Consider the following 12,969-nt stretch of genomic DNA (forward strand, 5'->3'; position numbering starts at 1 on the left):
TCCCACCAATATTGTTTTTTCTCCCTATGCAAAGTGATAAGAAGTAAATTATTTTTAGTTTACCCGTAAGCTATCCTATTAATGAAAACATCTCAACATTTTAATTATTAAGAAAGGCTGTTTATAAGCTTTGCTTCATAGAGTTATGTTAAATTCTTTTTATTTCTCTTCTTTTGTTGGACTTTCTGCTTTCAATGAACTTTTGAATGAACTTTTGAATTGTCTGAAAGAGAAAATCATACAATTACATTTAGCAGCACTTTTCAGAAATGACTTGGCAAAAGAAGTCATGATTATATATAGACATTTTTAGCTGTTGAAGTTTATGTGGAGTTTCGATGAATATAATTTAGATTCAGATGTTTGAAGGTTTTCTTTAAATTACTTCTTTCTGGTTTAGAATAATAATGTTTATCTCAGTTATATACATCTCTCTTCTATTTGGGATGAATCTTATATTAAGTTTCTGGATGCTTTTTTTTTTTGCGGGGGGAGAGTGATATAAATAAATTTTGACTTTGTTTCTTATAAGTCGAAGTTTCCACTGATTTCAGTTGTAAATCATCTGCAATTTGAAACCCCCTGGACACTCGAATCCCAAACTTAGTATATTCAAAGGAGGAAGCCAGGAGTTCTGATAATTCGGTTGCTGACAACAGTAACCAAATCCAGCCTATACTAAGATGTTTTTCAAAATAAGGTAACTGCAGATGTTGAATATGAGTTTCAACACCTGTTCATGCATTGAGCTTAATGTTCTTCAGTGATGAGGTAGCACGGCACAGGGAGAGTCATGGGCTTTAGAATTAGATTAGCTTGATTTAAAATTAAAAAAACACACTTTTTGTTTTAAAATACAGAGATTCATGGAAGATACAAAGATAGCATAAAGAGGTCCTTTTTACCCTTCACCCAGTGATCCCCAAAGATTCCACTGTACATATAGCTATAGTACAATATCAAACCCAGGAAATCAACATTGGTACTATGTGGGTATATAGTTCTAATCATACCTGTAGATTCATATAAGCATCATCACAATCAAGATACCGAATTACTCTGTCAATATAAACATGTCCCTTCTGCTGTCTCTTTGTAGTTACACCTACCCTTGACCCTGTCACCAACCCTAAACCTGGGCAACCACTAATCTGTTTTCCATATCTGTAATTTTGATGCTTGGGAATATTATATTAATGGAATCATACAGTATGTGGCCTTTTGCGATTGACTTTTTTATTTTTAGCATAGTCTTTGACATCCTTCGGGTTAGTGTGTGTCTCGCTTTTATTCTTTTTTATTGCAGAGTGATTTTTTTTCCAATTTTGGGCTATTACAAGTAAGCTCCTATTCATGTACAGGTTTTGTGCAGACATAAATTTTCACTTCTCTGTGATAAATAACCAAGAGTACAGTTGCTGGATCATAAGGTAAGTGTATGTTTATATTTTTAAGAAAGTGCCAAACAATTTTCCAGACTCCCTTTACTACTTCATATTCCTTCTGGCAATGGTAGAGACATCCAGTTTCTCTAGATCATTCCCAGCATTTGGTATTGTCACTATTTTTTTATTTTAGCTGTTCTAATAGTTAAGTAGTAACATCAGTGTTATCTTGTTGTTATCTTATTTTAATTTTCCTAATGGCTAGTGACATTGAACATCTTTTCATGTGCTTATTGACTATCCATATATATATATTTTTTTTATAGTGTAATGTCATTTCATTGCTCATTTTGTAAGTAGATTGCTTGTTTTCTTAAATTTTTTTCTTGTTGAATTTGGAGAATTTTTAATATAATATATATAATAGTCTTGTCAAATGACTTCTATTTTTTAAAAAAGCTATATACTGTGGAAAATTCCAAACATGTACAAAGTTAGATAAAACAGGTTAATGAACCCTCTTGTACCCATCTTTCACCTTCAACAATTATCAGCTCCTTCACCTTCAAATTTTTTGGAAGCAAATCCCAGACATCATATCATTTCAGGTATTCATATGTCAATAGGACATTAAAATAGAAGGACTCTTCTTTTAAACAACTATAATAGCACTATCATATTTAAAAGAACACTAATTCTTAATATCAAATAGCTAATTAGTTATTACATTTCCCCTTTTTTCATATTTTTTCATTTGTTCTAGGAGAATGCAAATAATGTCTATACATTGAGATTGGTTGATATGCCTTTAAAGTCATTATTATTCCATAGGTTCTCCCTTCCCAAACTTTTTTTTTTTTTTTTTTTTTTTTTTTTTTTTTTTGTCGAAGGCAACCACAGGCAGACATTAGTTAAAGATGTGAAACAGATTTTATTCAGTTAACTACTTATGGTAGGGGACTCCATTCCAATTTGTGCAAAGATTACTGGGCGTTTTAAAGGGAGAATGAGGAAGGGAAGGAGAGAGAGTGGAGACTCAAGTGGAAAATGACAAAGCGGTTGGTCAGTGTAAATGATATTAGACTGGTTTTGTCTGCTAAGGGACACTTACTGAAGTGAGGGTTTTTATCCTCCCACTGAGACAAGGAGACAGAGGCCTTATCCTTTCTGATAATTACATTTCAAAGGAATGGCTTTCATATGCTTGAGAATGACACCTCTGGTTTGTAGGAGATACATATACATCTCAAAAGAACTGGGAAAGGATTCACAATTATAAACCCTTTTTAGTAAAGGCTCTAAGAAAGGGAAGTCAGGGCCTATTTTCAGGTGTTAACTAGAACAAAACAGTAAATCCTCTTGGTATTCCTGAGTTTTTCTAGACAAGAACTCAAATGGGGGCTGGGTCATTCCAAGAACTAGACTTTAGGCTGCTAGAAGCCATGTTGAAGTCTGGTCAAGTCTCTTAGCTGGAATGCAGTGTTCATGCTGAAAGTTTTTACAGTTCTCACTTTTGCCATGGGTTTTATTTTCTTTTTCTTTTTTTGATCTTTGTCCTGTGTTGCTTCCCACGGTCTGTATTTTGGTGATTGCCTCTCCGTGATGTCAATTGATGTTTTCGTCTATCTACTGTATTTCTTGTAAATTTATAGCTAGATCTAGAGATCTGATTGCATTCAGGCTTTCAATTTTTGGCAAGAATATTTCATAGATGGTGTTGTGTACTTCCAGGAGAAAGTAAAAAATTCTGGTTGTTTTTCTTTTTGTGAGATGAGTTACCATAAGCTTAGATTCATTATTTTAGTAGGGATTGAAAAATTGTGCTATTAATTCTATCATTCTTTCTTCATTTTTTACAGAGAATATCTATAAGAGAAACATGTTTTACGAAACATTTGGTTACCCTGGGGGTATAGTTTGTATAGGCAACACAGGACCAATGCTTGTTTCACTTTATCTGCCAGTTTTATTCTTGTTGATGTTCAAATGTTCATCTTTGGTCAGTAGAGGCACATATAGGGGAGTCTTTACAGTATTAGTGATTATGAAACCCTTGTTTCTTCCTCTCCTCCTTTATTTTCTGTTACTTTAACAAAATGATGCTATAAAGAATGCCTTATATTGGCTTATCCAAGTAGAAAAGATTTGTCTGACAGCTTGAAAGTGTGGGTGAGAAAAATTCTAGTTCTCATGTTTTCAGAATTAACAAGCTCAACCAATTAGTAGGTATCTTCCACCAGAAAAACACTTGTTTTTTATTACATTCTTATGTATAAAGAATAGCAAGTGACAGGTCAAGAGTGGGTGTGTGGGTGTGTCCAGGGCATGGAAAAAAGCTAATTTTCTTCTTTGAGTTTTGTAGAATTTATTGTTTGGTTCACAGCAATTTATTCTACTGTGCCATGCTAACCTACTAGAGGATAGCATGCAGGGTGACCATCCCTTCTGGTTTTCCCAAGACTTTCCCAATTTTAACACTGAAAGTCCCATATCCTAGCAGCTCCTCAGTACTAGGCAGACTGAACTGACTGAACACCCTCGATGACAATCCAGCTTCATGTATGAAAATCTCTAGGATCTGGAAATTTTACACTGGAAAATTTTCAGAGGACTTTTAGTTGTGCTCGAGTTCAGGAAAATGAAAATGTTCAGGATAGGAAAATGCATTTGTTAAAATAACAGTCTCAAATTGGGCCCCAATGTCTATGGGGTTTGTAAAAATGGTATTAAGATTATAGAAATTAGGATTTTAAAAATTCACTTTGATGAATTAAATACTTACTCTGCAAAACACTGCGGAATCTGCAAGGCGAACTCAGCTGAGTTAAGACAGAAACAAATACTATTCTTCAGTTGAATGTTAAGTTACTTTGCACGTGGTTTGGTGACTGGAAATATAGCAACACTGCGATATGTCTGTAAGAAAATAAAATAATGAAATTGGCTCAAAGAAAATGGAAATGTTATATTAAAGAAGTGGCTATGAAAGCCATTAGGACAATGAAGCTGTCCAGAGGATATTAAATACATTCCTGTGCTGCTTAATGGCAGGGATACATTCTGAGAAATGCACATTTCATCATTGTGTGAACATCATATAGTGCACTTACACAAACCTATGTGGTATAGCTGACTATACACCTAGACTATATGGTATTGCCTTTCGCTCCTAGGCTACAAGCCTGTGCAGCATGTTACTATAGAAAGCAATGTGAGAGTAAATCAAGCTCAAGAGAAAATGATGGATTCAAGACATAGTAAACATGAGACATATGAGGCTGCAGCTGGTGTAACACAGCATACTCTTCTACAATGAACTTTTGCTGTAAAGAAAGTGTACACTATAAAACAATGATAAAAAATGTATAGTATAGTATAGTATAGTAAATACATAAACCAGTAATGTAGTCGTTTATTATCATTATCAAGTATTATGTACTGTACATAAGTGCTATAGTTTTATGTGACTGGCAGCACGATAGGTTTGTTTATATAAAAATCCTCACAAACACGTGAATAATGAGTTGAACCACAATGTTATGATGATTACAACATCACTAAGTGATAGGAATTTTTCAGCTTCATTATAATCTTATGGGAACACCATTGCATATGTTGTCTATCGTTGACCAAAATATTGTTATGTAGTACATGGCTGGTAATAATAGATAAGCACCGCTGCTGACCGACAGTGGATATTTATATAAAGTAGAAACAAATGTAGGCTTGGGACATGGAGAGTGCATGATGTTTGACTTAGGGCACCTTTTGATCTTTTGGACAGATTAGGAAAAGGCCTGCCTTCCTCAGGGCAGATGCCACCAGCTTCAGGGTTAGGGGTTGCCGAATGGAGCATGGGCTGAATTTCATCTCTTACAGATCACCTCAAGTCCACTTCCTCAGCTAGCTCCCTTGTGCCGACACAGCTTGCACAACACATTTGAGTATCTGACTTCAGTATTCTAGCTGAATTAAAGGAGTCCAGTGAACAAGAAAATCATTGAAAGCCAAATTAAAGCTTTGTCTCCTAAAATATTTTGTTCTCTTTCTCTTCTCCTTCCAAGAAAGAAGGAGCTTATTAAACTTGAGGTAGATGTTCTTTTTCCATCCTTATCCTAGCTGAATTTCTTTATTCATTTGTGTGTGTGTGTGTGTGTGTGTGCGCGCGTGCGCGCGCGCGCGCGTATGCCCATGTGTGTCGTGAAGGACATGAGCCACAGGGTTTTAGCATTTCCAGCGGAATTGTGATCACTATTCTAATAATGGCTACTTTAGGTACTTTTATGGGCTGGCGCTGTGTTGAGCCACTTACATACCTTAATCTCATTGAAATCCTTTTAACAATACTAGAAGATAGAAATTATGATGAGCGTTTTATAGCTGAGACACCTGCGACCCAGAGAGACCAAGGGGCATACCTAGTTTCTCAGTTTGTATCCGAATGAGCCAGGCTTCTGTGCGACTCCATGGCCTGTGATTGCTGCACCACAGCTGGCTGTCCCGGGTGCATCTTTTAAGAATTTAGCATGGGGAACCCTTAGCAGTCCTTCTAGCAACCAAGGCATCACTACAGAGATAGTTAAAACTTAGCAAACTGTGATATTGTAACATTATGTTCTGAATATTACTTTTAAAATATTAGTAAAATATAAATGGATACAATTAAAGATGTGAATATATATGAATAACATGACTGGGACTGGAATTTCTACTTCCTTTGGCAACTTCACAACTTAGGCCTTTTATATGATATTTCAAAATGAGACTCAGGTCTATAAGGAAATTAGGAGAAAGTTTTAAAAATTACATAACTAAAAGAAGCATGTATTTGAATAAAAATATATAGACTTAATTATTGTGGATTCTTGACTTCCACAACGCTCATAGAGATTTTATACAAACATTAAAACCCTGATAATTATCTGAATAATGATTGTTTGTATGTTATATATACTGTTCTAAGGCCCACTGTGATTCTTATTTCTACTCTGAAGTATTAGTTATAGCTTTTCCTCAGCTTTCGATGTTCATGAGCACTGGAATTTAAAATAAAATTAAATTGCCTAGATTGGAAGGTTTAAAAAATTCACCTTTTAAAAAAAAATGCAGAGTATATTTGATTTTAATATAAAAAATAGAGTTCCAAGAAAAATAAAACTTGAATCCTACCAAAGTAAGATTCTTTTAGGAAAAATGAATTTTAAAGGTATTTGCCAAGATTGTGCAGGAATAATCAACCCTCGCTTTCTGATCCTTGCAGATTTGATGGCCAGTGACCTCCCACCTTAAATATAAAGGGGATGAGGGGTAGGTACCCAGAAAATGGGCTACTCTCTCTAGATGAGTTTGTTTGGACCAGGAAGAGGCTTTTCTTCTCCAGCATGGACACTGCTTACATCCCTGTGAACTGTGGTATTTTCTACAGAAAGCTCAGGCTGCCAGATGCCCTCTTTGGCCTCTGTGTGAATTCTGTGCACAAAAATCATATGTATTTGAGAGAATCTGGACATGTCGTCTGTTGTTATGAGTTGCTTCAGAGCTTATACACGAGGATGCAGGCAGAGGGCTATGCAGAGTCCTAGATTGAAAGCTGGATTGGAGAAAGTGTCTTTTGTAAAAGTTTAAGTGAGACTTCCTCCTCTCCATGCCCTAAATCTAAGCTGTCCAGATGTGTAGCACAGACCCCAGCCTACGTTACTCATCCAGTTACAAGCATAAATGTGGGATAGAGAGAGACCTAGTAGGGCCAGCCTGGCCCATGTTCTACATGGATGCAACAAGTGGAAGAGAAAGCACTGACTTGTAGCACAAGTTGACCTCTCCCACTAGCAGTGGAGACCTAATCCGTATCCTGGGTACTGACCATAAGGTTTTAAAATCCTAGGCAGTGGGTCAGAATTGGGACCATGGGGAGAGGCAGCCCCCAAATATCACACAATGGCATATTGATTATTTCAGATTAAAGTCACTTGAAAAGCAGCTGTCACCTTGCATGCAAGAAATAAATATCTCCTATGAAAGGTGCCCTTCTTGCACCAGTAGAGAAGGGGCTGAAAGAGACATCCCTATAGCCAGAGTTAAGGAATTCAAGGCTGAAAAGCCCATATAAACAAACCTTGTTTCTTCTTTACTAATTTATTGCCCATGCCCAAACTTTGTTTAGATTCCTCACTAATGAGCACTTAAACCTGTTTCTTTGTCCTGTCAAATCCATACAAATTTATTTCTTTGTCTAAATAGTAGAAAAAGCTGCCTGCTTTGATTATTTCTCTGAGCATCTTTTATAATTATCTGTGTGCACATATTAAATTGGTTTTTCTCCTATGAATCTGGTCCTGTTGTGTCAGTTTTCTTATTAGTCCAATCATACGAACTCAAGGGGACAGTGGGGGAAATTTTTCCCTCCTCCATGGACCTAAAGAGTCCTGTGACAACAGTGACACCAGGTAAGGACTGGGACAGGCTTAGGGAAAAGGGAGCTGCCTGTGGCTAAGCAAAAAGGAGAGAGAATCAACATCAGTCATATTTAGGGATATTCTACTGCTGTTCAAACTTTCAGGATTTTCAAGCTGCAGTTTAACATTCTTTTATTTAGATTTCAGACACTTGACTGAAACATTGTGAGAAGTGGACTAGGTATGGGAAAGTGGGCTGCCTATGGCGCTTATAGGGAACCCTCGTTGCCCAGGGTGGACTGTGCCCACTCCAGTCCCTGTGCTGCTACCTGAGCACCTCTCCTCTTGGCCTCTGTGGACTTTCCCTGCTCTCCCATCTTCTCTGTCCTCCAGGCCCAGGTCGAGTCTCATCTCTTTCTTGTAGCTCCCCTTCCTTTTCCAAGCTACGTTAATTTCTTCCTTCTCTGACTCCTTTAGTCCTTTATCACGTGTTCCCCTCCGTGGGGCAGTACAGAAAGTACAGAAAGGCCTTGTGGTACAGTTTTGAGTACCACGTCAGGAACCAGATGCATCATAGTTTTTCTTTGTTGTTGCTGTTGTATGTGGATGTGGTTAAAGAATTCATACATATGCTTAGACCAGTTTCTGGCCCATGGTTTGCACTTGTCGAGAAGGAAGAAATTTTCCTCTATCCTTTTAGGTTCTCACAGCTGGTTTAATAATTAAATTGACATGAGACAGATTAGCAAGAGAAAATAAGCAAATTTGGTTACATATGTATATATGGGAACCCCACATACATGAGCAAGTCAGAGACTCCAACATACATCAGAAGTTCAGAGACAGAAAGCAAAAGAGATATATCTGACATTTTGAGCTAAGGATGAGGTAAGGTGCCTTGAGGCTTCAGAGGGGAGGAAGGTCATCGCAGGATGATGAGAAGAGCAGATGTTTAGCAATTAGAAGATTGCCCTGCCCTATAGATAGGTCATAAAAAGATATTTCTGGTAATTACTCTCTTGTTATGGGCAAGGCTCAAAATTTAAAATTTTTAAGGGAGAGGCAAAAGTTTCTCTTGAGCTTGCAGCATCTCAATTGCGTTTAGCTCAAAATAATCCACATGCCAGTGGCTCTGTTCTGAACCCCTTTACCCTCAATAATTGTTAGCTGATATTTAAATGTTAAATGTATGCATTTATCCCTTTCATATATTGCCTCTAGATCTTAAGTTAGTGCCCAATATTTTGCTTGTTAAATTGAATATAGCTATTAGAATAGTTTCTCATTTTTCATAGTGATGAAGTTGTAGTGGCTTTTTTGTTAATTTCCTACATTGGTCAGGTTATATACTGGTATTCTGAATTATCATTCTTATAAACACATGTTATTAATACGTTTGTACTTCTGAGAGTAGTATCTGAAATGTAGGCATTCTCTTGTGAAGGTGAAAAAAGAGATTAGTTAGCATCGACTGAGAGGTAGCAGAGTGCTGCTGGTTAAGGGCACATTTCTGGATTTGTATTCTGACTTCCCTCACTTACTACTTGTGGGACCTTGGGACAAGTTACTTGACCGTCAATGGTTCAATTTCTCCATTTGTAAAATGAAGATATTAACAGTGCACATCTTATAGGAATATGCCAAGGATTATACACGTAATAATTGTGCCTGGGGTGCAGTAGACATTCACTGAATGGGAGCTGTTATTATCATGGTGGATTTTGTTAGCATAAAGTGTTTATCCCAGTTTATCAGGACGGTCCCAATATTTAATACTCTTTTTCACTAGCTTAATTGTAATTAATTTCTCCATCCTTATATCCCAATAAGAGGTTCAGAAAATATGATTATGTTATCATTAGCTATTTTTAATCTTTTTTTTAGTGTAAAAGTTTACTTGTATACCTGTACAAATGTGTATCGCAAATAACGGTGATTTCATTTGTGTAGGTTGCTTAGAGTCTCTGATGTACAACAAGTTCGGGCTGGTCAAAAAGGGAAAACCGTCTATGGCCATGCTACCCTGAACAAGTCCGATCCCGTCTGATCTTGAAAGCTAAACAGGGTCATGCCTGGTTAGTACTTGGATGGGAGACCACCTAAGAAGACCAGGTGCTGTAGGCATAAAAAAATAAAAAAATAAGGGATTGTAAGATGACAAGGTATATGTGTCTTATTGCTTCTCACCTAATTCACTTCTTATTTTCCTCAGGCGTCAGTTTTGTTGTCACTATCTTGGGTCATCCTCATCTCCTACTCTCGATTTCTGCTCTTCTCTGGGGGGCTGGCTGGTTGGTCATCTCACAGGGCAGTGACACCCTCCCAGCTCAGCTCACACACTCCTTCTAACCATCTTTTTTTCACTTAGAATTTCTAAATCAGCTTACTATACATGGAGCTTGCATTTTAACCTGCAGCAATCACTATATACATTAACCTTTAAAAGAATACATCTTAAAAGACTTTAAGAATTATGCACTGCCTCAGTTCATTCATTTATATGAAAAACTTTTATTATAGTTCTTATTATAGATCTGTATGAACTAATGAAGATAATAAAGATGGACATTTTTATTTTTAATTACAAAGAAGTCATTGTGTTATTTACATTCAGAAATGCCATTTAATAAATAATCTATGTTGAAGGGGTGCTTAATAAACCAGCACCATTTTACTTTTATGCTATGTGGAATAGTGAATACTTTGGTTTTGGATTTGGGTCTCACCTCTGCTACTTGCCAGATCCTGAATGAGTACCTCCTTTAGCCTCATTCACAAGATGGACTCACAAGACTGATGGGAGAGTTATATAAAATTAAAAATGTAAAGTGCTTAACATAGTGACTGGCACATATTAAGTGCATTAAGTATTCCCTATTATTAATAAATTGAAAACTTACCTGAGACTATTAATGACAGAAAGGGTGATGTCACCAAAATTCAATTTTTGCTACGTATACAAGGAATAAAAATTAAGGCCTATGACTAAATTCTTTGTAGAATATAAATTAGACCCTCTGACTAAATTAACAAAGTCTAAACTCATTGACCTTTGACACTGAAGGACTGTGACCTTTTGCAAGTCAGTTAACATTTCTGGCTTCATTTTTTTTCCTCACTTGTAAAACTGTTAGAACTGGTTCTAACTTTGATTTTCAGAATAGTTAAGAGAACTGAAATTATATTCCCTTATGTATTCTCTGTCTTTATTTCTGTGTGTGATAATCTAAGTAAATATTTCTTTGTAAATAGCATACTGAGTTAAGCGTTTGATATTTCTGGAAGAAAATTTTGTCACAGCAGCAGAATGAGGTATTGAAGGTCAATTTGGGTTTCTGAGTAGATAGAACTGAGAAATTCATCAGTATCTTAGAATAGTTAGTTTCTTCCCTTCAGACTATGCCTTTGAATATCAAAGGAGACATCAAAGATTGTTCTGCTCCTCTGTAGATGAAGTATTTTATGGGTTCAAGGAGAGTGCATTAAAGAGAGAAATTTTTTTTATTTTTGTTAAGTTTATAATTTTTTCTAATGTAAGCTGTATCTTTGCTACTTTGGTCAACTGAAAAATCTTTTTTCTTGTTTCAAAGAGAAGCAGAATTCTGAATTTCTATTCTAAAAGAGCTAAATTTTTTTTTTTTTTGGTCATAGTATATGACTCTTTGTTAATCTACTTTATTATCTTGAAAGAGTAGGATAAATTAAATTACTATGATGGGTATTCTAGAAAGAAGTTCATATACAGCTTTTTATAATTTATCAATACAATGTTAAATAGTAACAACTCATTGCATCTGAGTTGTTTGCTACTGGAGCTGGTATCATGGCAAAATTTATCAGTTTTTTATATATTGATATATTCTGAGAAGGACTGGAAAGTATAATACAATATCTTTATTTAAACCACCGAAATTTAAAGTAAGGGAGACAGTACCATACAAGTGGCATTCTTATTTTAAACCCTGCTTTAGCAATGGAGGGTAAGGAAAACACAGAAAAAGAAAAGGGGTTGATTGGAGAAAAATAAATATTTTATAAATTCTATTTGGGTTTGTAAGCATTTATCGATCATCTTACTATATGAATCAATTATTTATTGACACAATAATTTTATTTTAACAAAGCTCAGTGACTTAAAATGATAAATATTCACTTAATCTTCAAGATTATGGGTAGGTGATTCAGTGTGGCTGGTCCTCCTGGTCTCAGGGGAGACTTCTCAATGGGATTTGGGGCCTGAGTACCTATGGAAGGGGAACTTCAGGAAGAAGTTACATTTAGCTCTAAATATTAAAAACATGATCAGTTGAGAAGGTGGATGTTAATAGTCAGAAAATTTGGGGTCAGAAAAATGGAAAATTTGAGGTTTGGGAGAGTACAGATTAGGAACTTTACTTTGGATAATCTTGATCTGCTTTTATTTGCCTAAAGTCAGAAATTATTAAAAATGCAGAATTTGATAATGCCAATACCACTGTTTTTTTTTTTTTAAATCCAACAGTAAATTTAAAAATCTTATTGCTTTTATTTAATTATAAAAGTCAGGCAGCATCCCATTTAGCAAATAGAAAGGAGCTCCTAGGACCTGTACAAAATGAAAGACTTTTATATGCAGAAAGGGGCAAGACAAGGAAGTTACTAGCAAAGAGTGGATTGTTTGTGGCAAGGTCACCTTTTAGGGGACAGCAGGAGCCGGTCAGGTGGATTACCTCACTAGTGCTGACCAGAGAATTCCAGATTGATTGATTTAAGATTCTACTCCTGGGAGAGGTGGAAACCGTAAAGTTAGGTAGTACCAAGTCCTGGTTTGGTGATGTGGGCTTTGCACAAGTAACTCCAATTTGGGCCTGTTGTTTTTTCTTAACACCTCAAACTTATGTTAAAAAAAAATTTTTTATTGTGACAACATGGAAGGACCTTGAGGTTATGCTAATTGAAGTAAGGCAGGTGGAAAGAGACAAATACCATATATGATTTCATTCATTCATGTGGAATATAAAAACAAAAAAATAAAACAAACAAACAGAACAAAAACAAACTTATAGAGGCAGACATCAGATTGGTGGTTAGTGGAGGGGAAAGAGGGTGGTGGGAAAGCAAAACAGGTAAAGGAGCTCAATTGTATGATGACAGAAGAAAACTAGACTTTTGTTGGTGAGCATAATGTAGTACATACAGATATTGATTTG

General features: G+C 35.9%; 1 protein-coding gene and 1 pseudogene across 8 annotated transcripts in view; both read left to right on the forward strand.

The window, feature by feature from the left end:
- TMTC1 (transmembrane O-mannosyltransferase targeting cadherins 1) overlaps window positions 1-12,969 on the forward strand; it is a 476,780-nt gene that overhangs the window by 325,498 nt on the left and 138,313 nt on the right. The gene's annotated exons all lie outside the window — the stretch shown is intronic.
- LOC120618642 (uncharacterized) lies at window positions 9,786-9,904 on the forward strand (annotated as a pseudogene).

The sequence above is a fragment of the Pteropus medius genome, unplaced genomic scaffold (assembly GCF_902729225.1).
Source record: "Pteropus medius unplaced genomic scaffold, Ma_sr-lr_union100, whole genome shotgun sequence".
Lineage (NCBI taxonomy): Eukaryota > Metazoa > Chordata > Mammalia > Chiroptera > Pteropodidae > Pteropus > Pteropus medius.